Source organism: Anguilla anguilla, chromosome 19 (genome assembly GCF_013347855.1).
Source record: "Anguilla anguilla isolate fAngAng1 chromosome 19, fAngAng1.pri, whole genome shotgun sequence".
Classification (NCBI taxonomy): Eukaryota; Metazoa; Chordata; class Actinopteri; order Anguilliformes; family Anguillidae; genus Anguilla; species Anguilla anguilla.
Window position 1 is genome coordinate 3,789,258 of NC_049219.1, and position 22,921 is coordinate 3,812,178.

A 22,921-nucleotide genomic window follows, 5' to 3' on the forward strand; every position below is an offset into this window, starting at 1 on the left:
CAAAATCTAGGCCTTTAAAAGTATTGACATCAATACTTTTGATATAAAAAAGGGGTGGGGCGGTGAATAAATAAATACATATAATAATGGCAAATATGTTGCCCTATTAAAACATTTTTTAATCTTACAAAACTATCCAGACATATGTACTGTATGTCCGTGGGTTGCATAAAGTTTAGCACAATAGTACTATTTATTTTACAATGTAAAAATCATATTTGTGAATAATAATAATAATAATAATTTTATTCCAAACAGCACCCAAAGCACTGGATGCAGACAATTGTTCAAACATAGTGTCGCCATTTTCACGATTTCAAGTGTAACAGCTGAATAGCTAAATTTCTGTGATTGGCGTTTCACTTTCATGTAACACAAACTTTGAATGACAACATTCTCAACACAGAATGAGACCATCTAACTGCTCATGATATTAGCTGTCCAACAACACCAAACATGACTTTACTGCATATTAGATTGGCTACGTAGTTTAGACAAAGACAAAGAAAGCGCATAATTTACGCACCGACATATGCATACGCGCCTATTATTCACCTCCAGGACCGGCAACAAATACAGATATGCTGTCTCAGAAACGTCAAAACATGATCGTGATACATCTACGCCTTTGGATCATACTTTTGATTGGATAATATATGTGACTCGCCGAATCATCGACCAATAGAAACCTGCTTTTGGCCCGCCGTCCATTTTGCTTTTGACACGCCCCGTAGCCTACTCTGGTCTCCAGATACTCCCGACTCGAGAAAGAGGCTGTGGGTCAGATCTCACATTTCAGCCCTGAAATGCAAATAAAATAAAATAAAATGTCTTGTGGCGCATTTTGAATGAAATGAAGTGGAACTGGTAAGAGCAGGTATCGTGGAAAGTCAGCTCTCGTTAGTTTTTAATTATTTTATTTTAATACTTCACAAACACATTTGATGAGTATACGAAGGCCAAATAACCTTAAAAATTGTCAACAAAAAAAGAGAAAAAAAGAAACAGTTGATTGGGGAAGGCACAAGAAAATGTACAGACAAAATACCAAAAATTACACACTTAAAAACAAACTGTTGACTTGGGCATGCCCATGCAATGTTCCTGATTGATTGAGTTACATTCCTGAGCCTTATGACGGCCAGCTTAATTTGCATCGACACTGCTGTCTTCCTCATGTTGTCACACCCCAACAACAATCTCCAAAGGCAATTGCAAAGTCTAGACATCAACAGCTCTCTTCTGCATTCACTAACGACACAAATGAATACACCTGCCTAACGAAACACATCTGTGAAGCCAATTCAACAAATACGTGCAGTACCTTAAAATGGGGGGACCATGTACAAAAGGTGCTGTAATTTCTAAACAGTTCATCCGATATGGATGAAAATACCCTCAAATTAAAGCTGACAGTCTGCACTTCAACCTCATTGTATCCTTTCAAACTCAAAGTGCTAGAGTACAGAACCAAAATAACAAAAAAAAAATGTGTCACTGTCCAATGAATTATGGTGCTCACTGTATGTGCTAAAATTTGGCAAAGATCTACATGGATGAAATATTTGTTTATTCTGCATAACTTATTAAATGCCATGAATGATGCAGCTAATAAAAAGTATAAATATATAAAACTCCACCCATCGAACATTCAGTTGAGCCAGTAAACAGGTAAGTAAGGAAAGGTCCAAAGGTCCAACAGAAACTGAAGCTTAACGGCCATTTTAAAAACGGAGGAGGAAGAAACTCTAGGAAAGAAGGAATAAAATTAAATGTAAAAAACGGAGTAAACAGACTGTTGTGGAGTGGAACTGAGGTAAGAGAAGCTGAAGGTAAAGGGCTGCGGGGAGGAATGGGAATCTGCAGGTAGGCTATAATCACATGAACCCGCGTAATTCAGAAAAACGGATAACTGGCAATAAAATAGTTAGTTTAATGCGTAGCCTAACAAGCTAAGAGCTCATACGGAATCCAAACATACCGTTTAGACCAGAAAGTAATTTAAAAAATAACCTTTAGAAGAAAGTTTTTTTTTTTTCAGTTTTTTTGATATTCCATGACCACTTCTACCACGTGAGGAGGTAGCCTAGTGAGACGTCAAAGGACTTGTCGCTTGTTGTTGACATTTTTACACTTACTGCACTATAAACCCTGATTTTGTTTTAAATTAAACAATTAAGGGGTTGTTACTTTTTTTTTTTTTTCATGTTTTAGAGGAAATCATTTCCATTAGCCTACTAAACAAATTAAGTGGTTTGCAATATTGAGGGAAAATATACAGTGGAGTGATTGTGTTAGGCAGAGATTACTCTATAGGCCTATATCATTTTACTCATAGTCGGACCCCCTCCAGAACCCGGACACGCTCCCTTGCGGCGTTGGTCCCGTCCTTTTTATTGAAAATTTCGAAAAGACGTGGGGTTTGGAAGTAGCCTAGGTGTCCGGTATTTAGGGTAATTAAACTACCTTTGTGTGAAATTTCATGTCCATCCAAACATATATTAATATATTTACGACGACTTTAATAAACATTACCCTGTTCGAGTGAATAAAATGTGGCAATTCGGCACTGGATGACGATCTCGCTACAGTTTACTGTCTACTCTCGCAGGCTTTGACTGGGGGTGTCCGTCTATCTTTGACTAGGCTGACCGACGAAGGTCTTCTAGTTTTCCCACTAGGAAAAAAATAAGGTTAGCTGACCTTACAATTACTATATGTATGTGTTTGTGACAATTTGTGCTGTGTTTCAAGCTGCTTATATATCGGGTGAACGGACAAGGAAGAACGCAGGCACCTATTACGCGAAAATTGCGAAAAAGCGTCCACCTACAGGTAAGCGGACGATAAGGCTGCGTCCGAATAGGCCTCAGTAGTCTGACGTAACGCAGAGCAAAAAACCTTGCCCGTATATGGAATTCCGGTTCAAAGGGAAATTTCTCTAAAGAAAAAAATGATTTTCTCATAACCGTCCCTGTCACAGTCTGTGATTTAAACTGGCGTTTAAGACTTGGACGTTTTTATCCGGACACATTTCTCTCTTAAATGGCACTAGATCCGCTGAATTCCAATGTCGTTTTTCAACCGAAACAATTATTTTGCTAACAAAAAGCTAACACTGCTGCGCGTGTTATTTACGTCACAGCTCTTGCGGTTACATGGCAATGCCAGTGAAGCGCAAGTAGCCTAGTTATATTAAGATGTTTACAACGATATACAACTGTAAGTGGACTGGATTTATATAGCGCTTTTATCCAAAGCGCTTTACAATTGATGCCTCTCATTCGCCAGAGCAGTTAGGGGTTAGGTGTCTTGCTCAAGGACACTTCGACATGCCCAGGGCGGGGTTTGAACAGACAACCCTCCGACTGCCAGACAATCGGTCTTACCTCCTGAGCTATGTCGCCCCTGTAAAAACAACTGTAAAAAATAGAAAAATGTATAATTTATTACACTAACGGGAAACGTTAATAACATCCGCCGTCGCAAAATTACGTAGCCTAGTGTAAGTGTAGTCGGATTCTCTTAGCACCCCGGTTGTCTTTTCCTAAGTTTTTAAAAAAATTCTCCTTCACATCTTTCCTTAACCTCATGACGTTTTCCATCGAGGTCAAGGAAAAGTGGTTAGGAAAAGACATAGGACGTAATTTTTTTGACTATGCGGATGCAGCCATAGTCTTTTTGCTTAGGAAGGTTCCTAACTGAGTGAAATGACCCTGAAGTATCTAAGTGGCAGCCATGATAAGAGCTGTTCGAATTATCTAAAATGGCTTGCCATATTTTGGCTAGTAATATCTTAGATTCAGTTATGCAAAAAGATAATTTAAATATTGTCAGGATTCTTCCTTTTTCTGTTTCTGTTTTTTCCTTTTCTGGGCCGCCAGATGGCGGTACTTCAGTTTGTATTTCAGTTTGCTCCCTCTTTAGTTACCCCTGTGTTAATTGTATTATTGTTTTCAATTATTCTGTCATTGTTTTTCTTTGTGTCTCGTTAGCCCTCCCAGCTCAGGTTTGATTGTGCTTTGAGTTCACCTATGTCTGGTTATCTTTGTGGCTATTTAAGTTCTCTGACTTGAGTGCTGGTTCCTTGTGTTTTTGCTTGAGAGTATCTGCCCGTCTGTTTCTGCCCGCGTTTCTGTCTGTGAGTTCTGCCCTGCCCGAGTTCTGTTTCCTTGTGTTTTTTTTTTTTTGTAAAAATTCTGCTGTTTTTGTTTTTGAAAGTGGCCTTGTTTTTGTTCCTTCTTTTGTTACCTGTATGAGAGTAAAGTCTTTGATTGGATTTGCCTTTTTGGAGTTCCTGGTGTTTTTCCCACTCTGCGTTTGGGTCCTGGTCCCCCGTTACCTGACCTCTTAAATCACAAGGAATGAAAGATCTTTAACTGAAATTATGACTAAGTCAGAAATAATGTGGAGATATCTCTAATTTGAGTTATGACTAGTCATAATTGAAATGGCTATACAGTATTTGGAATTCACATTTTGGATAGTCAAAACTGAATTGTAGGTATCTTTTAATAGGAGGTCCCATACAACTGAATGGCGAAAGTAACTTCAATCTTACTAGCAAAATGTAATTCAGGATATTAAGTTTTTTGGTGACTGAAAATGCAGTTAGATCTTAAATTAGTTCTTTGAGTAATCATAAATCAGTTACAGATACCTGTAATGTGAATCTGGTCAGGCTATTAAATGTTTGCGACACAACACCTTAATTGGCACTAAACAGGCACAGAAAACAATCTATGATTGGGGGAACTGGCGCCCTCTAGTGTGACGGTTGGATTCAGGTAGGGTTATTTCCCAAATATATATAAAAATAATTAGCACCCCTAAAGATTCTTATAAATAAAATCAAACTAAATCTACACCAATATTAAGAGAAACTCTTGTGGCCTTCCATGGCTTCCTGTTTCACTGGAGGATTAAACTGAGAACCTGCTTGTGAAACCCATTTTTCTTCTTTGCCACAGAGAAAGACAAAGAACTGATGAACGAAATGAAAATGGTTGCTGACCTTTGAAAATCAGGCAGTGGATCAAAAAATAAACTGAAGATGCTAGTTACTACTGTGAGGGCAATAATGAAGAAGTTTAAAACTGCTGGAGGGCAACATGGTGGTGTTTGTGGAGTTTGCATATTCTCATCCCATGTCTGCATGTCTGCACAGTCCAAAGACATGCAGGTTAAGCTAATTGGAGACACTAAATTGCTTGAATGTATGAGTGTGTAAGTGCATGGTGTGTGTGCCCTGTGATGGACTGGTGACCTGTTCAGGGTTTTTTTCCTGCCTCTTGCCCAATGCATGCTGGGAGAGGCTCCAGCCCCCCTCACAACCATGTCCAGGAATATGATGTAGGATGGATTTAAGGATGCATATACTGAAAAGAAAAATACGGTGGTGGATCTTTAATGTTATGGGGCTACTTTGCTCACACTGGTCCTGGGGCCCTTGTTAAGGAAAGCAGCATCATGAACTCTACCCAAGTACCAGGACAATTTAGCCCTAAACCTGACTACCTCTGCCAGCAGACTGAAACTAGTGGATCTTTCAGCAAGACAATGACCCCAAATTCATGTTAAAATCCACAAATAAAAAGGTTAATGATGCAGAAGCATCATTGTGCAATGGCTACAACAGTCTAAAGACTGCTGAAACTCCCTGAAAACTTGTGACTGAATTGAACAGCACAGCCCATAAGCACGGATCAACAAAGACATCAGGATCTGGAAAGATTGTGGGTGGAGGAAGAGTCTAAGATCCCTCCCAATGTGTTCTCTGGTCTTATAAGACATTATGTAAAAAGACTCAGTGCCATTATCCCTGCGAGGGGAGGATGCACACAGTACCAAATACAGGGGTGCCAATAATTGTGACACACAATTTTTGTAAAATTGTTGTATCATCTGAGAAATGTCATTTTGGTAGTTTCCATTATATCATTAAATATTTTCCATATGTTGGACAATGTAAATATACCTCAGCACTGGTACTCCTTATATTGAACGGTCTTAGTAATTGTTATCATGGGTGCAGAATATTTTGGAAGGAACTGTATTACTGTACAAGTTTATGGCTCAGTTAAATTCCAGATTTGTCCCTGTCTGTTCTATGAGATTTGATGTATGTGTGTCTGTGTGTATTATTATGGCTGTGCGTTATCATGTTCTTCTTGTGTGTATTTACAGGTCTGCCAATTTGGGTCAGAACCCACTTATGAATCTGATCTGGTGTGTTCAGGTGTCCTGAGACAGGGGGCGCTGTTTCTAAAATGAGTTCCTCAGAGGAGACTGAGACTGACGATGGAACCCACGGCCTTGCGAGAAAGAGGTAAAAATGCATGAATCAGAGAGTTAATGTGCTGTGAGTTAGAGCTGCAGTAAGAGGATGAGTTTAACTGGACGCTCTGTCTCCATGTGCTGTGAGTTAGAGATGCAGTAAGAGGATGAGTTTAACTGAAAGCCCTGTCTCCATGTTTTGTTCACAGGGTTTGGGTAGAGAGGGCTGGGTCACCTGTACCCAGCTGTCTGTCTATGAAGAGTGACCATTCAATGATTAGTCCAATCAACTTAAGAGGAGAGGTCACAGGTGATCAAAGGTAATGAACCACGTTCGTATTGAATTAGACCTGCAGCAAGAGGATGAGTTTAACTGGAAGCTCTGTCTCCATGTGCTGTGAGTTAGAGCTGCAGTAAGAGGATGAGTTTAACTGAAAGCTCTGTCTCCATGTTTTGTTCACAGGGTTTGGGTAGAGAGGGCTGGGTCACCTGTACCCAGCTATCTGTCTATGAAGAGTGACCATTCAATGATTAGTCCAATCCACTTAAGAGGAGAAGTCACAGGTGATCAAAGGTAATGAACCACATTCGTATTGAATTAGACCTGCAGCAAGAGGATGAGTTTAACTGGAAGCTCTGTCTCCATGTGCTGTGAGTTAGAGCTGCCGTAAGAGGATGAGTTTAACTGGAAGCTCTGTCTCCATGTGCTGTCAGTTAGAGCTGCAGTAAAAGAGTTTAGCTAAGTTGTGTCTCATGATTTATTCACAGGATTCACTGCTCAGATAAACTGTTCTCCTCAAAACAGGTATGATATGTTCTTTTTCTATTTTAATATTTGAAGTTAATATAACTTTCAGACAGTCAGATTGAATATCTAATCAGGTTTATTAAAGTTTATAAAAAGTGCTCTGGCCCTCTTTGGCTCACAGAAAGACTGGATTCTTTTTTAGGATCCATAAACGATGGTAGTGGATGACTCCAAACAGATTGTTTTAAAGTTCAAAGGCTTTATTTGTCACATGCATATACATACATATAGTGAAATGCTGGTGCGACAAACTCCTTGTAGACTGTGCAACATAACGCTTCAATAATAATTATATACAGAAAAAATAAATAACTAAATAAATAAATAAATAATAATAAGCCTAATAATATAAAATAATATAAGATATGAATACAAATTAAGAGAGAAGAATATAAAGAGCAGTTATTTAAAAAATACGAACAATACAAATAAGTAAAAAAAGGTAAGTCCTAATTTCAGTCCTAAAATAAGTCATAGGAAGCAGTGCAACCTATGATATATAATACAATAAGTACAAGATAGAAAAAAGAAAAATACGAAGTAAACCGTGGGATGGTAAGGTGCTGCAGTGTACATTACGGTAAAGGTGCTATGTGCTTGAGGTGAAATTACTATTCCAGGACAGTTGTCCTGGCAGTGCAGTTAAAAGCACTGATGGCCTGAGGGAGGAAGCTCCTCCCAAGTCTCTCAGTGCTGGTCCTGTGGCTGCGTAGGCGTCTGCCTGACCACAGCAGCTCAAACAGTCCGTTGTTGGGATGGAAAGAGTCCTTTATAATCCTCTTTGCTCTGCTTAAGCACCTCCTGGGGTACAGGTCCTGCAGAGTGGGGAGTGTGGTCCCCATGGTACGCTCGGCTGACCGCACCACCCTCTGCAGGGCTCTCCGGTCCAGAGAGGAGCAGTTCCCGTACCAGACGGTGATGTTCCCCAGCAGGATTCTCTCAATGGTTGCAGAGTAGAAGGTTTTCAGGATCTTCTTGGAGACTCTGAACTTCCTCAGCTGTCTGAGGTGATACAGGCGCTGCCTTGCCTTTCTCACCACAGTGTCGGTGTGCAGTGTCCATGTCAGGTCCTCTGTGATGTGGACACCGAGGTACTTGAAATTGCTCACCCTCTCTACCGGTGACCCATTGGTCTGTAGAGGGGTGTCGGTCCTCAGCCGTTTCTTCTTACGGAAGTCCACCACCATCTCCTTGGTTTTGCTGACGTTCAGGAAGAGACGGTTGTCCTGGCACCACAGTGACAGGTCTGCCACCTCCTGGAGATAGGCCTTCTCGTCGTTGTTGGTGATCGGGCCTACCACCACTGTGTCGTCAGCAAACTTGACGATGGTGTTGGACTCAAACCTGGCCACACAGTCATGTGTGTACAGGGAGTACAGCAGAGGGCTCAACACACACCCCTGGGGGGCTCCAGTGCTGAGGGTGAGGGGGTTTGAGGTGTGCTCACCCACTCTGACCACCTGGGGTCTGGCGGTCAGGAAATCCAGTATCCAGGCACAAACGGAGGTGTTCAGTCCCAGGTCAGTCAGTTTAGCAGCCAGTCTTGAGGGGACTATGGTATTGAAAGCTGAGCTGAAATCAATGAACGGCAATCTTACATAGCCCCCCCACTGTTGTCGAGGTGAGAGAGAGTGGCATGCAGAACCTGACAGACTGCATCGTCCGTGGATCTGTTGGGGCGGTAAGCAAACTGCAGAGGGTCCAAGGTGCTGGGAAGAGAGGAGCAGATGTAGTCATTGACTAGCCTCTCAAAGCACTTCATCACCACCGAGGTGAGTGCTACCGGGCGGTAGTCATTCAGGCAGGCTAGGGAAGCGTTCTTGGGTACAGGGACAATGGTGGACCTCTTGAAGCATATGAGGACAACGGACTGGGCCAGGGAGAGCTTGATTATGGTGGTGAACACAGGAGCCAAGAGATCAGCACAGGCCTTGAGGACTCGTCCGAAGATTCCGTCTGGCCCTGCTGCTTTCCTGGTGTCCACCCGTTTCAAGGCTCTCCTCACGTAGTGTTCTGACAGGATGAGTGAGCTTGCAGCTCCAGGGGGGGAACTCGTGTTATACACGCTAACTGTGCTAGCCGCCGGGCTAATGTTAGCATTGTTAGCCTTGAAACGTGCATAAAAAGAGTTCAGCTCCACTCTGTCCTTGTAGTGATGCTTCGCATCCTTGATTGCTCGCCTCAGCCTGTAGGACACCGCCTTGTACTCCGTCATGTCCCCAGACACCAGTCCCATGTTATAGGCAGTAGTGCGTGCGTTCAGAGCAACGCGGATGGATCTGTCACCCCACGGTTTCTGGTTAGGAAAACACTTAACTTTCACCGTAGGGATAACTTTGTCCACCACCGTTGTAATGAAGCCGGTCACCACTTCCGTAAACACGTTGACGTCATCAGAGGTGGACTGGAACCTGTCCCAGTCGACGTCGTCCAGCGCGTCCTGTAGAGTGGCCTCTGATTGGGCGGTCCAGCGCTTGACCTCTCGCGACACCACCTCTTCCCGTACCCTCCGTTGTTTGTATTCTGTTATCAGGAAGATGGCGGCATGGTCTGATTTGCCAAATGATGGTAGAGAGGTAGCCTTGTAGGCCTCCTTGAACGGTGAATAGCAGTGATCAAGTATCTTGTCCTTTCGGGTAGGATATTTGACGTGTTGGTAAAGGTTTGGCATAACTTTTTTAAGGTTTGCCTTGTTGAAGTCCCCTGCCACGATGAGGGCAGCGTCTGGATGCTTGGTCTGTAGTCCGCTTAGCACATCATGTAACACCGACAAAGCCTCGTCGTGTCCGCTTGTGGTGGAATGTAAACGGCCCTAGTGATCACTGCGGAAAACTCCCGGGGCAGGTAGAATGGACACTCAGCACTCAGTTTGTATAGTTAGCATTAAAAAATGTATTGCACTGAGAAACTTAATTCAACTCAACAACTAAATTATTCCAAGGACATTCGTGATTCATCACAAGTAGTGTCCCTAAAAAACATAAATCAGGAGCAAAAGCTGCATTTCGAATATAGGCTTTAGACCTGCTGCTTGTTGTGTTCTAAAGTATCTTTTCCTGTTCTGGCCTTCCTACAAGAGAAAACATGAGACATTGCAGGCATTTAGCAGTCACTCTTATTCAGAGCGACTTACACAACTTTTTACACAGCATTTACATTGCTTCCTTTTATACAGCTGGATATGAACTGAAGCAATGCAGGTTAAGTACCTTGCTGTTGAAGGGTACCTGAAGGGTACAACAGCAGTGTCCTACCTGGGATTCAAACCTCTGACAAGACCAGCTCCTCACCCATTATACTACACTGCCACCCATAATAAAGCAAGGCTTTGTTTCCATGGCTCTGATACAGCACACCTCTTCATGTGTTTATTTCACACTGATACAGCACACCTCTTCATGTGTTTATTTCACACTGATACAGCACACCTCTTCATGTGTTTATTTCACTCTGAGACAGCATACCCTCTTCATGTATTTATTTCACTCTGATACAGCACACCTCTTCATGTGTTTATTTTACACTCTGATACAGCACACCTATAAATGTGTTTATTTCAGTCTCTCCTGCGCACTCTGATGAAGCTGAAGAAGACTGAAAAGTTGAAACTGTTTCAGAGCCATCTGAGTCAGGGTTGCCCAGAATGCTTTTATAGTAGAAAAACAGAAGATCCTTCTGTACTGGATACGTTTATGAAGATGAAGGAATTGTTCGAGAGTCATCAAATTGCTGATTACCCAGAATGCACTGCGAGAGAGCAGGAGGATCCTGAAGCCCTGTACATAGTTGAGAAGATGCTGGAGACCTGTGGCATTGAGGGGTCTCTGAAGATCACACTCCATATCCTGAGGAACATGAAGAAGAAGGATGTCACTGACCCACTGGAGAGAGATGAGCAGCACAGTAAGAATTTTCTCTCATTGCTACTGTGGCCATTAGAATGCTGAAATGAGTTTAGCCAACAAATATAACAGAGTACAAAATAACAGAGTACTGATTTATAGTAGTCACACTTTGATAGTGTTTTACATCAACAGTCTTGCATATAAAAAACATCACACACAACATGTACAGGAAGGCATTTCAATTCAAATATAGCATCCAGCAGTAATAATGGGGGCAATAAAATGCACATGAGATTAAATGTTTCCAAAAGTCTTTAAAACCAGGAGCCTTGGGATCAAAAGCCAGTTACTAAACCACTGTCCCATCAGACTGACTGCCCTGAGGTTTTATCCTGGATTAAAGAGCACCGATCATAATAATTATAAGATAATTAAATTACTGCATGACCCATGAAGACCATATTTACCACAAAGACACATCATACTATGAACAATTCAGAAATTGAATGTTGAAATGGAAATGAATCCTTTTTATGTTTTCATTGTTGTGTGTACAACAGTTTGTGAGAAGTGTGAAACACTACTAGAGGTTCGGGTAACACTTTACTTGAAGGTGCAGTTATAGCATATAGGGCATATCTTCATGATACATAACAAATAAACCTTGCCTGTTAATTTCACAATGTGTCCTCATGATAGAGAATTATTTCATATTAACAGAAGAGATGTAACAGGGCTGGCCTTGTTTTGCATGTGTAATCAAAAATATTGTTAACTGTTCCATGTTTCCTACATTGGCGTTAATCAGTAATAACCTCTTGTTACTACATAGGTATAGCTACAACTTAATGTGCAACACTTTCAGAGCTGTGTAAAACATTGTGAAAACTTTCTGCGCAAGTATTTTTTGTCTATTTCTGTTATTTTAAACATTGGTTCTCATATTTCCTCTCCTCAGATGAATTCAAAGAAAATGCCCAGCAGGCACTGAAAACTCATCTGAAGAAGAGGTTTGAATGTATATTTGAAGGTTTAGCAAAGCAGGGCCACCAGACCCTCCTCAATGAGATCTATACAGAGCTCTACATCACAGAGGGGGGAAGTAGGGGGGTCAATGATGAACATGAGATCAGACGGATTGAGATAGCATCGAAGAGACAAACCACACATGAGACGGCAATCATCTGCAATGACATCTTTAAGCCTTCACCTGGACAAGAGAAACCAATCAGAACTGTGCTTACAAAGGGCATTGCTGGCATTGGGAAAACAGTCTCTGTGCAGAAGTTCATTCTGGACTGGGCAGATGGAAAAGCCAATCAGGACATTGATTTCATCTTCACTCTTCCTTTCCGAGATCTGAATCTGAAAAAGGAGAGAGAATTTAGTCTCATGGAACTTCTGCAGCAATACTTTCCACAACTGAAAGAGATCAAAAGTTTTGAAGATGATGAAGTCAAAGTTGTGTTCATCTTTGATGGTCTGGATGAGTGTCGACTTCCTCTAGATTTCCAAAGCGATGAGATTTGCTGTGATATAACAGAGTCATCATCATTGGATGTGCTGCTGACCAACCTCATTAAGGGGAATCTGCTTCCATCTGCCCTCCTCTGGATCACCTCCCGACCAGCAGCAGCCAATCAGATCCCTCCTGAGTGCGTCCACCAGGTGACAGAGGTACGAGGATTCAATGACCCACAGAAGGAGGAGTACTTCAGGAAGAGAATCAGAGATCAGAACAAGGCCAGCAAAATTATCTCACACATAAAGTCATCCAGGAGTCTCTACATCATGTGTCACATACCAGTCTTCTGCTGGATTTCTGCTACTGTTCTGGAGACAATGTTGGATAAAGTGAGTGGAGACCTGCCCAAAACTCTGACTGAAATGTACACACACTTCCTGCTCATTCAGACTAATGTGAAGAATGAGAAGTATCATGGCACCAATGAGACAACCCCAAAGAAAATGTCAGCATCAAATACAGAAATCATCCTGAAACTGGGGCAGCTGGCTTTACTACAGCTGGAAAGGGGCAATCTGATATTCTATGAAGAGGACCTGAGAGAGATGGGCATTGATGTCAGTGAAGCTTCAGTGTACTCTGGGGTGTGCACAGAGATCTTTAAAGAGGAGTGTGGGTTGGGTGAGGAGAAGGTCTACTGCTTTGTGCATCTGAGCATTCAGGAGTATCTGGCTGCCTTGTTTGTGCTTCATTCATGTGTGAATGAGAACAGAAATGTACTCAGAGCAGAAGAATCAAAACCTCGCAGTGACAGAGTGCAGCTGTCTGAGTTACACAGGACTGCAGTGGATCAGGCCTTAGAGAGTAAGAATGGACACCTGGACCTTTTCCTCAGATTCCTTCTAGGCCTCTCTCTGGACTCCATTCAGACTCTATTAGGAGGAATACTGACAAAGACAGGAAGCAGATCAGAGAGCATTAAGGGAACAGTCCTGTACATTAGGACAAAGATCGAATATGAATCTTCAGCAGAAAGGATCATCAATCTGTTCCACTGTCTCAATGAACTGAATGACAACTCTCTAGTGGAGGAAATCAAGAATTTCCAGAGATCAGGAAAACTCTCTAATGAAAAGCTGGAACCACACCAATGTTCAGCCCTGGCCTTTGTGTTACTGATGTCAGAGGAGATCCTAGATGAGTTTAACTTGAAGACCTACAACACATCAGCAGCAGGTTATCAGAGACTGCTACCAGTACTCAGGAACTGCAGGAAGGCCATGTGAGTATTATGTAATTATTAAAGTAGATGATGACAGCATGTTTTTATAAACACTTCATAGTTAAAGTGAAAATAGAATACAATAAAATTGTCAGGCAAGTGAGAATTATGATTTTTGAGTCAAACTATTTTAACAGATTGTGCCCTCATTTAATGAATACAGAAGTATCATCAATGTAAAAAATGTATCCAACATGTAAAATGTATTTTATTAGATTTAATTTACATATTATCATTAAAGATACCAGTTATTAAATACATCATGAATTCCTTGTTAGGCAAACCAATGTGATGGATCAATAATGGTCCAAACATACAACTCACAGATTTAAATGTAGAGAGGGTATAGCATGTTACAGTATTAATATGAACATATTCCCCATCAAATAAAAAAATACAAGCTACACTTCCTGTACACAAAATTAGACAGACATGGAAAATAAATAATATAATTGTGAAAAAAATGAATGAAAGGGACCGCAGAACCACAGCTTGTCTGTCCCACTGTGACCCAGGATGGTAAAATAAGCAGCTAAAGAATCAAGACCAGAGATCCAAGACTGTGATCATAAAGACCAAGGCAGAGCTGAGAAGCAAGGCAAATGGCACAAGATCAAAGGCTCACTTTTGCTTTACAGGCCAACACTTTATTTCAATTTTATTTTATTTGTATAGCGCTTTTAGCAAAGGAGCTTTGTCACAAAGCAGCTTTACAGAGAACCGGCCCCTAAAGAGTAAGCCTAGGGCAACAGTGGCAAGGAAAAAGTCCCTGACTGATAACCGGAAGAAACCTTGAGCAGAACCGGACTCAGAGGGGGAACCCATCTGCTGTGGGCAGGCACCGGTTTGTTATGGAAAATCAACAGTGGCAGGAGGCGGGGGTGCCCAGCTGGTCTAGCTGGTCTAGGGCTGGAGATGCGGGCCAGGGGGGGTGCTCAGAAAACTTGGGCTAGAGCTCCGGGCAGGTGCCCAAAGCCGAGGAAAACGAGGAAAAAAAACGTTGTTAGGGGATTCAAATGGTAGATTAGCAAGCAGAGCAGAAGAAACAGAGGTGCCCACGTGCGATAAGGAAAACCCCGGCAGAATAAGGCTATGGCAGCATAGCTAAGGGAAACAGAGGCAGGGGCCAACGCAGCCATGAGGGCAGGCTTGAGACAGTCATCACCAGACCATGACCAGTTCAGCTTAACACAGCACTACCAATGATGATCCAGTGACAGCACTAACCGCTCAGTCTACCAGAGACTCTATAACTATGCCCGCCACCCACTCCTGCCCCTCAAATATGAGAGACTAAAAATATCTGTTTTGAGCCTAGCTTTAAATAAGGTGATAGTGTCTGCGCCCTGAACATGGCCTACAAGATTTTCAAGTCTATCCAGAAGGATGAGGTGACCAACTGTGTCAAATACCGCACTTAAGTCTAAAAGCACAGGTACAGAGATGCAGCCATGGTCGGAAGCGAGGAGTAGGTCATTGAGTACTTTGACCGGGGCTGTTTCAGTGCTGTGAGAGGGTCTAAAACCAGATTGAAAAACTTCCAATATATGATTGGAGTGTGTGGCAAGTGAGTGCCACCCCTCTTAGATACAACACACTCACGGGAGACTGACCGTTTCCGTAACCCGCACTTCCGTGCTATTTTATTATCAGATACGGTTTTTACAGACACTTTTTCAGACTGTGTATCACAGTTCCGTAGCCGTCTTGTCATTGGCGATCCTCTCTCTCCGGCTTCCGGTCTGGCTTTTAAAAACCCCAGGCTCACTGTTGAAAGCAATCAGAGGCAATCAGCGCAATAAAACAATTAACAATTATCGGCGCTGATTACCTCCAGCTGACAGTTGTGACGAAGGATCCGAGAGCCGCTCCTCTCACACTCTCTCTCTCTGCAGCCGACGCTCAAACCACGCCCACCCCACCACAGAGTGCAAAAATGAACCAAGTTGTTTTGAAATGGCCTTTTCTAGTATTTTATAAAGAAAGGGAGGTTCGAGATAAGCCTGTAGTTAGACAGGTCATTCACATCCAAGTTTGGCTTCTTAAGAAGGGGTTTGATGGCTGCAAGTTTAAGTGGTATGTGTCCAGATGCTAAAGACACATTGACAATATGTAACATTGGTGTTCCAATCACTGGTAATAGCTCCTTGAAAAGCTTTGTAGGGATAGGGTCTAAAAGACAAGTAGAAGATTTTGAGGAATTAACTATGGCATTAAACTCCATGAGAACTATTGGAGCAAAAGAGTTCAGATAGGCCGCCCGTCTTTCTGAAGATTCTTCTGAAGATTCTGCATCCATGCGTTGAGCGGATGGAAGGGCAGACCCTATAGGAGGGGTGGTAGGAGAACTTTGAATCTTGCCCCTGATTTTTATAATTTTGTCATCAAAGAAATTCATGAAGTCATTGCTACTAAATGATATTGAGGCACATGGATCAACTTGATTCTTGGTCAGTCTGGCAACAGTGTTAAACAGGTGCCTAGGATTGTTTCAATTTTCATCTATTAAAGTAGAAAGGTATGAGGAACGTGCTGTGGAGAGGGCATGTTTATAAGTTAGTAGACTGTCTTTCCAGTCCTGGAGGAATACCTGCAATTTAGTAGAACGCCATTTGCACTCAAGTTGGCATGAAGCTTGTTGGAGAGCACGAGTATGGTCATTGTACCAGGGTGCTAATTTCTTATAGCGGACTTTCCTCTTCTTAAGAGGTGCGAGAGTATCCAGGGTTCTGGAAAGTACGTAATTTATGTTGTCTGTCAGCTGATCAATTGAGCTAATGCTTGCATTTTTGTATGTGTTTGGGTGGGAGCCAATAAAATCCCCACAGTGCACAAATGAGCCTGGGAGCTCATTAATAAAAGCATTTGCAGTCCTGGAGGAAAGCTTACAGATAAGGTAGAATGAAGGATCTGGTGACACATGACAGACTTGTGAAAGTTGGAAAGTAATTAAGTAATGGTCTGATAGCACAGGGTTTTTAGGCATGACTGTTATATTTGCTATTTCTGTATCATAAGTTAAGACCAGATCAAGAGTATGGTTATGAGAATGTGTGGACTGATGTATATGTTGATCGAAGCCACCAGATTCAGTGATAGACAAGAGTGCTGATCTGAGAGGATCACCTTCACTATCCATGTGAATATTGAAGTCCCCTACAATTGCTACTTTATCTGAATTAACAACCAGGCTGGAAAGGAAATCAGCAAACTCAAGTAAAAAGCCACTGTATGGCCCTGGTGGCGTGTATACAATTGCAACGATAAAACTGACTGCTTTTTTGTCTGGATGTGCAAAACTGAGAACAAGCACTTCAAAAAAGTTACATTTGAAGCCGGATTTCAGAATAGAAAAAAAAATTTAAATGATATACAGCAGCAATACCACCGCCATGACCCGTCAGACAGGGGACGTGAGTATAGCTGTAGCCAGGAGGGGTGGATTCATTTAAGGCAATATACAGTTTTAAGCCAAGTTTCAGTTACACATAAGATTTCAACTTGGTGATCAGTAATTAATTCATTTACAAGAGTTGCCTTAGGCAAGGTTCGTACGGTCATGAAAAACCTGGAAAAGTCATTGAAATTTAAAATGCAATTTCCAGGCCCTGGAAAAGTTATGGAAAATAATATTTTTTGAAAAGTAATGGAAATATAGCTAAAGTTGCATCAAATACAATTGCTAATTAATCCAATCATAAAAATGGTATGTATAGTAATAAAACGTAAATTGGCACGTAACCTTCGCGGTATTTTGGTGGTGTGAGTTAATTCGGTCTGGCTCAGTCTGTTTACAGGCACGCCCAACAGGCACGCTTCTGCTAATGTAGCAGTTAGTAAACGTAGACCCTTCTGTGCCAACAATATGCCAGGGAAGTGCAGCTTCAATAATATATCAGGGCTCGAAATTAACTTTTTTACTTGGTAGCACTGGTGCTCCCAATTTCAAAAGGTTAGGAGCACCCACCAAAATGTAAGGAGCACCAACAATATATGCAATAGACTTTTTATTGATAAACAACGACAATATAACAGTACGGTTTACAAGTAACAGTTAAACTGTCACGACTGAAATGTGTCGACTCTTCAAGGAATTGCGTGTTATGCATTCAAACGACAAAGCGCTTCTCGTCACATTAATACCGCTAATTAAATCAACCGCCTGTAAACTGCATCGGAGAAATTAGCTGTTTCAACCGGGTCGCTACACAAAACACTACGTTAATGTTTCAAAAAAATGCCGTAATCGTTCGCTTCAACTTTTCAGCTTTCGATAACGCTAATAAATTGAACATTAACTTTTGTCTTCAGGTAACATAAGTAAACGCATTAGCTCTCTGTGTCGCGTGACAGTGGAGTGCTGCAAAAGGGAGTGATTGAGGGCTAATATTAACCAATTTAAAATCAGCATTTAAGGTAAGAATGTCAAGCTCACGATTGGTTAGAAGGGTCACCGTCAGCTCACAAGGCACATACTGAGTGTACTAACTAGCGAAGGTACAGAGGAAGAGACGTTCGACTGAAAAAAGAAAAAAAAAAAGGTTGCACCAGAACAATTATTTGCACTCGCACAAATGCTCCCAATTATATTTCGAAGTCGCACAGATTTAATTTTGGGAGCATATGCGACCATAATGGTCGCAATTTCGAGCCCTGTTTGAGACATTGACAAAATGTTCAACTATTCGAATTAATATATGAAAGAATGTATCTAAGTGTGTCTGTCTGGTGTTTATTTGTTTTAGAGAGGCACCATATGTTTCAGATGCAGACCTAATTTTACTGAGTGTTACAATAAATCATTTTAAATCGTCCCGCTGAGATAAAGTCATTTGTTTTGGTCATGGAAATTCAGTTAAAGGTTGTGGAGAAGTCATGGAAAAGTCATTGAAAATCATTGGTGAAAAAGTGTATGAACCCTGCTTAGGGGCTAGTGATCTGATATTAATTAATCCAATTTTTAGCTGAGTTTGGTCAGCCGCATTATTAGTAGAATAACAAGGTCAGATTTTTTGCAGATTAGCCATACAAACACCCCTATGGTCTTTATTGAACTAACATTTGTCCTTAACTTTGACTTGGACAAGTAAACACAGGTGTTACACTTATTCTTATCTAACTTAGTTTGGTGAAGTAGTTCAAACTGTGTTTATGTAGAAAAAAGAATCCCTCCTTTTAAATGTCATTCAGTTAAGGACAAATGTTGATTGAATCAAATCCATGTTTTTCAAAAGGGGGTAAGAATCCCCCTTTTATTCCTAGTCCATGCATAGATAATTTGTGAGTGGGAGATGACCAGAGAGAGCCTGCTCAGTCTGTACCCCTCTTCCATTGTTCAAGAAGATTAGATATTTTTTCAACATTATGATTAATGTATTGCTGGGTTTGGTTTGGGAGAGGCAAGTGTGGTTATGAATGAAATGTTTGTGTTACTGTATTGTGAGATTAGGTCAGGCAGTAAATGCACCCTGTTACAAGGCCAGTAGTGCCACCCTGGTCTCTGCTTTATTCTGGTGTAGGCTGACCCAGAATCCAATAGTGCCTGTAGACAGAGTGAAAACAGGAAGGTAGAGGAATTGTAGGATATAAGGGGTGTCAGGGTGAGGTCTGTTAAAGTGCCTGTTTTTGAGGTAATTCTGTGGCTTATCTCAGGCTAAAGTCTGGCCTGTACAAGGTTCTGAAGTTTCCTAAAGCCTGGAAAAAGTTAAATGGTGTCTCCTTGGACAGCACCATCAAATGTATCACTATTCCAACAAAAGGAACTCAAAGGGATCATTAACAGTTCCTACATAGCTTTGGTTTCACTACCTGGTGTGGCACCGCACGGGGCGTGACGGTGCAGGCGGGGCGGCACAGAAATGCACAGACCAGAGGTTTGGGGAAAAATAGCCCAACAGGGCCTTTTATTTACCAAAAGTATATATACAACTCAAAACCAAACTCAACAACAAAAATCTCCTGTCGGAAATTAACTTAAAGTAAAGCGAACAAAATTAGAAATAACGGTGTCCGGGAGACCGCTGGGGGGATCCCTCTTCAACGCAGGAAGAGGGATGTTGTCCTGTGTCTCCACCAGATTCTGCAAAAATAGGGACAAAGTTATTTACAGTTTTCACCGCTCTCCTGCCGCCCAAAACCCCTCTCCCCAAGGGAGACAAACGGCCTCCTTTTAAGCTCCCAGCCATCTCCCTGGAGTGGCGGCAGCTGTGTTGCCTCATTGATTGCAGGTGTGCTGCCTGCCAATGAGGGAGTTGAGGAATGTTCAATCTGCCGCTCTCCAGGGTCCTGTGGCTGGGCTTCCTAGTGGGGCGCTGTCCTGGGTCCTGAAGAGGCGGCCTGGTGGCAGGTTTTGGCTGATGCCTATAAGGCTGGGAGGGGCACTGTGGAGCCATGCCCCGATCCACGCCACACTGGTTATATGTAACACCAGCAGAACAGATGCACTGCACTACATGGTTATATATAACCTCAGCAAAACAAACAGACTGCACTACAGTACCTGGTTATGTGTGAACAGATCACTTTTTTGCATTCTTGTTTCTAAAGTGAATCTGGCTTTTGTATAGTGCTGGCTGTGTATTGGCTTGCAATGCTGTGGGTAGTTAGTCACAGTTACCAGCATAAGTAAAGAAGCAGAGCCTAACTCACTATCCACTCAGAGATTTTATTTCTGAGTTATTTCTTGCATCTTTACTTTTGGTTGTATCTGTGTCAAATGCCAGGAGAAAGGAGGCCATTTGGGTAAGAATTTCATCTGTAGAACTGTCAGAGTTCTGTCCAACAGGACGTCTAATTCTCAGGCCTAAAGTGCTGCAGTTGGAGATTGTAGCAAAGTCATTTTCCTCAGAGCATCAGTAACTTTAAATCCTCATTATAACTCTTCATCACTCAATGTGATTACTGTTACATCGCACATATCAGATTTTACAGTATATTGCGCTGTTTAAAAATACAATAATATATCAACTCTCTTTTGCAGACTGAACAGCTGTGACCTCACAGAGAAGTCCTGTGAAATTGTGGCCTCTGCTCTCCAGTCATCAAACTCACCCCTGAGAGATCTGGACCTCAGCATCAATAAACTGGGAGATTCAGGAGTGAAGCTGCTCTGTGCTGGACTGATGAGTCCAAACTGTAAACTACAGAGACTGGACCTCAGCTACAATAACCTGGGAGATTCAGAAGTGAAGCTGCTCTGTGCTGCACTGCTGAGTCTAGACTGTAAACTACAGAGACTGGACCTCAGCTACAATAACCTGGGAGATTCAGAAGTGAAGCTGCTCTGTGCTGCACTGATGAGTCCAGACTGTAAACTACAGACTCTGGGGTGAGTAGTGCTGTGTACTGTGTGGCCTTAACTAAATAGAATTAGTGATTATGGATCTGTGTGTCACGGTTTCTGTGCAGGTAGATCATTTTTCTGTGCCTGCACCGGCTCAGTGGTTAGCATTCCGATTAGCCACTCGGCTAATCGTTATTTTGGGGTGTGGGGACGATTAGTTCGAGCTTGCAGATTAGCCACTCGGCTAATCGTTATTTTTGGTTCCTGTGGGAGGATTGTTCCTGCTTGAACATTCCATGCATTCCTGCAGGGTTACCTCTGATCGGTTTCACCTGTGGGTTGCTCACATCTTCCGCTGATTACCAGCCACACCTGTGGCTGGGTATTTAAAGCGTCAGTAGGCAGTGGAACGGTGCTTGAGTGTAACGTGTTTTGCTCTAGCCAGTTCCCTGTCGTATTTCTGAGGAAGGTGTAAGGATTTGAAGAACAAAGAAATTTAAAAGAATTCTGACTTCAGTTTGTTTGTTTTTTTTTGGAGAAAGGTATTAGGACGGTATATGTCCAGATTCTGAGGCTGGCGGTTTTAAGGGGTCATTGTGTCGCCGTTGGGGCACAAACCTTTCTGCCTCTTACTAACCAGTTTCCCCCCTGGTTTTAGTTGGCCTCAGAACTTCTTCTGTTTGTTTTTTGAAAAGACATTTTCTTTCTCTCTGCTTCGAGTCGAAGTCGTTTTTTCTTTTCTTTTCCCTGTTCCTTTATTTTCTTTATATACTCCTTATTCCTCAGTTACCCGTTTAGGGGTTTATTCATTTTTTGGGATACGTCCCTTAGGAGTATAGCACCCCCTTCTTATTTCGTCTCTCACGAGACTCGGTGGTTACTGGAGTGCCCCTTTGGTAACTTATAGATCCCCTGTTTGGTCGCGTCTGGTCTTCACACTTCCCCTCCCTCACAGTACACTCAAGCCACATGGAAGTACCAGCGACCATCGGCCTGGATCAGGCTGTTACGGCTCAACAAGCCGTCCTGACGGCCCATACAGAGGGTCTACAAATGTTGCACAGTCAACAAATAAACACCACTGCACAACAGGCAGAGCTGGGCGAGCGTTTGGCCCTACAAGAGGAGGCGTCACGCCGCCAGGAAGCTACTCTGACCGGCCTGCTAGAGATTATGAGTCGCCAGCAGGTGGCTTCCGAGGAGTTTAGGCGAGGTTTCGAGGAACACCGGGTCCGGGTAGAGGAAGAGCGACGCCTTGAACGCGAGGAGACAAGACGTTTCCAAACTGAGTTTCTTCGGAGACTCGATGCTCGCGCTCCCAGTATACAAGCACAATCCTTTCCTTCCCAGACATACACACCGGCACTCACAAATAATCAGGAACCTAAACTTCAGCTCCCTGCTCCGTTCGAAGGTGAATCCGGCAAATGCCGGGGGTTCATAACACAATGTTTTATACAGTTTCGAGCTCATCCTTCACGATATGCTACGGACGAATCAAGGGTGGCGTTTATTGTTAGTCTCCTTAAGGGTCAAGCCCTGGCCTGGGCTGACCCACTTTTTCGTTCAAACTCGCCCATAATGACAAGGTCAGACCGCCTCATTGAGGAGATGGAAAGGGTGTTTGACCATGAAGTTACGGGCAGCGAGGCAGCCACTAGGTTAACCCGTCTTCGGCAGGGAAGGAATAGTGTTGCAGAATTTTCCATAGCTTTCCGATCGTTAGCCGGCGAATCAGGCTGGCCCGAACTACCGCTGATGACACTATTCACCAACGCCCTGTCAGATCCAGTCAGGGATGCACTGGCTGCGAGTGAGCCACCCGCTACTTTCGAGGCATTAGTTGCGAGAGCTATCCGCATTGATCACCGGGTTAGGGAACGAGAGAGAGAGAAGGAAGAAAGGAGAGGTCGAACGACCCCTTACGTCGCACCTCTCTTGGGTACGCCTATTTTCTCCACTC

At 42.6% G+C, this 22,921-nt stretch overlaps 1 pseudogene; it reads left to right on the forward strand.

Annotated features, from left to right (window-relative positions):
* The first annotated feature begins 1,733 nt into the window (after positions 1-1,733).
* On the forward strand, positions 1,734-21,016 carry LOC118218906 (annotated as a pseudogene).
* Positions 21,017-22,921: the final 1,905 nt, after the last annotated feature.